Consider the following 3,200-nt stretch of genomic DNA (forward strand, 5'->3'; position numbering starts at 1 on the left):
TCCGGATGGATGCCGGGGTGCGGATGCGGTCCGCCTTTTGAACATCTGTTATATAAGTATTTACGGATAAAAGACTCGAGTTGCTTTTAAAATTTTCACGATTCCTTTTCCTTTTCCTCGAGTCAAGTCTGGAGTCTATAAAAATGCGACTCGAGTCCGAGTCACTAACTCGAGTGCCCATCTCTGCATTGAGATTGAAAACGTGAAAAGCATTTAGTCTTGTCTCATATATTTCCAAACATTGTTTTGCTGCTGAGAGAGAAAAAAAACCCAAATCTACAGGTTCCAGACCAGATCCTTAACGTGATTGTTTCACATTATGAAGAATAGTGATTTTATAAAACAGTCATAACCCTATATTTTCCCAATTCATTCATATTGTGTCAGATCAGCAACTTCTCATTAACGAGTGAATGTGAAAAAAAATCTAAGTTTTGAATGTTTTCATATTATTGCTGCATTTACTGTTTTTAATAACTAAAAATGTGAGATTTTTTTCAGTTTTAAAATGACACATGAACTACACCAAGAAAAACTACAGTGAAAAAAAAATCATTGTATGAAATTTATAAGAATATATAACCACAGAATTACTGGAATGAACGGAATTTAATTAAATTCCTTTATTAATGTATAATTAATAAATGATTGCTCAAAAACAGTCCAAATTTATGAACCCTACGTATTTATTTCTATCAAAACAACATAAATATTACTCTGAAATAATAAACTAAACTTTCAGATTAAAACGTTTTCCGTTTTTATGCTGCAGTGCAGGGGCAATTCTAGGATTTTCATTTTAGGGGGGCTCAGCCCCCAGTGAGGGTATGTATATAATAATAATAGCCTAATAATATACTGTATATATATATATATATATATATATATAAATAAAATAAAAAATGTTTGATTAATAGGGGTCGTATACTAAACTTATTGCAGTATTCCACTGTTGCCACATGCACTGGAATATGTATTATATTGAAAGTTACATTTTCAAATGAAAATGGCAACATGATCGTTTTTTAAAGTATGCGTTCATATGTGCTTAATTTTCGCTGGAGGAAACAGCTGTGGTGTGATGAGGGGTGAACGCAGTGACAAAAAGGCTACAGTAGATGGGGAACCGATTATTGCTCCCCCATGATATTTGGTAAACTGGATTTATGACAGCACAGATGCAGATATTATAACGATTTATCGATAAGCACACACCTTGTCCTCTGTTTCTCGCTCTGCGCCGCCGCGCTCTGCGGATTGAAAAAGAATGCGCTGAAAGACGGGGAGGAGCCGATCGAAGTCTGTCGCCATTTTCATATGAAATTTAAAGGGGACCTGAGGCGATCACGAATTCGTGTGCAATTTATGGAGCTAATCGCAAGATTTTAAGGGGGCTGAGTAGTCATTTTAGAATTCCCTAAAAATGGCCTAGCGACGCCCATGCTGCAGTGGCTCATCAATAGACATACACATTCATGTCCATCAACAAAATTCATCCCAAAAAGTGTGTGAGATATGGAGAAAAGACAAAATATATTTTACAAAAGTTTTTGACAGTAATATAACTCCATAGACAATTTTACAAAAAGTTTTTTTGACACTATTGGGACTCCATACATACCTGGGTCAAAATGATCGGAACATGAAACCTGCAACATCTTTTAAAAAATAACTAAAAAATCTTTAAAAAAAAGGTCTTAAAGCACTTGTAAAGTTTTGTTCCCTTACTAAAGACTATGCTTTTTTTTTTTTTTTTAAAGAAATTTTTATGCATCTCTTTAGTGTCCAAACAGTCTGGAATGCATTACAAGGGTTAAATCAGGATTTTCTGTGTCAAGCAGTGTTTTATTATGGTCTGCTTTCTGAACTCCAGGCCAGACTAATCATCCGTAATGCAGGCACCGAGGTCACGTCGATGTTATTAATCTGTGTTAAGCCAGAGACACAGCATTCATTCTGTAATATGTTTAATAGATGACAGATTAACAGCTAACCTGCATTCAGAGCTCCTCCAGTCGCTCACAAACAACACAGAGACGAAAAACCCACAGACAGCAAACAGACATAATGAAATTGTCTCAGAAGACGATTGAATGTCACCCTTGACCCCTTTTAGTGATTGTTAATGAACCCATTCATCATCATTGTTTCATATTAGTTTACTGAAATACAGAAATGGATTGTTTGATTATTAAAGGATTATGATTATTTGATCTTCACAAGCAACAGCGTGACTGAATTGTTAACAACCAATGACACATAAAACTCTCAAATACTGAACTCTTCTATGAGTTTTAACTATTATTGGTTATGACATACACTACTGTTCAAAATGTTGTTTTATTTAAAGAAATTGATACTTTTATTAATCAAGGATGCATTAAATTGATCAAAAGTGTCAGTAAAGACATTTATAATGTTACAAAAGATTTCTATTTCAAATAAATTATGTTCTGTTGAACTTTCTATTCAGCTGTGAATCCTGAAAAATAAAATGCATCACCGTTTCCACAAAAATATTGTGCAGCACAACTGTTTTCAATGTTGATAATAATCAGAAATGTTTCTTGAGCAGCATATCAGCATATTAGAATGATTTCTGAAGATCATGTGACACTGAAGACTGGAGTAATGATGCTGAAAATACAGCTGCGCATCACAGAAATAAATTACAGTTTAACAGATATTCATATAGAAAACAGCTATTTTAAACTGTAAAAATTTACTGTATTTTTGATCAAATAAATGCAGCTTTGGGGAGCAGAAGAGATTTCTTTTTATCAAAAACATTAAAAAACAAAATATCCTGTTTCATTCAATGTGTTACTTTTCGTTTCTGTGTAATTATTTGTGAAATTTCCTCGCAGTTTCTGTAGTGTATTTTAAAGGGGTCCTATTATGCTCTTTTACAAAGTCTTGATTTTGTTTTGGGGGTGTACTAGAACAGGCTCTCATACTAGCTTGTTCGAAAAACACATTCTTTTTCACATATTTTACATTATTACAACACCTCTCTCCCCAGTCTAGCATGAACTCGAATAGTTCCTGTATCAAATGAAAGCCCGCCTTCTGAAATACGAAATGTGCTGTGATTGGTTAGCAAGGCCAGTGTGTGTTGTGATTGGCACCACTCGGCGCCTGGTCGGGAAATGTCATGCCACTCGGCACCTGGTCGGGAAATGTCATGCCCCTTACCATAG

At 34.7% G+C, this 3,200-nt stretch overlaps 1 protein-coding gene across 1 annotated transcript in view; it reads right to left on the reverse strand.

The window, feature by feature from the left end:
* Positions 1-3,200, reverse strand: part of LOC107729031 (MAM domain-containing glycosylphosphatidylinositol anchor protein 2-like) — a 74,480-nt gene that overhangs the window by 19,568 nt on the left and 51,712 nt on the right. The gene's annotated exons all lie outside the window — the stretch shown is intronic.

This window comes from Sinocyclocheilus rhinocerous, unplaced genomic scaffold (assembly GCF_001515625.1).
Source record: "Sinocyclocheilus rhinocerous isolate Xijiao unplaced genomic scaffold, SAMN03320098_v1.1 scaffold3779, whole genome shotgun sequence".
Lineage (NCBI taxonomy): Eukaryota > Metazoa > Chordata > Actinopteri > Cypriniformes > Cyprinidae > Sinocyclocheilus > Sinocyclocheilus rhinocerous.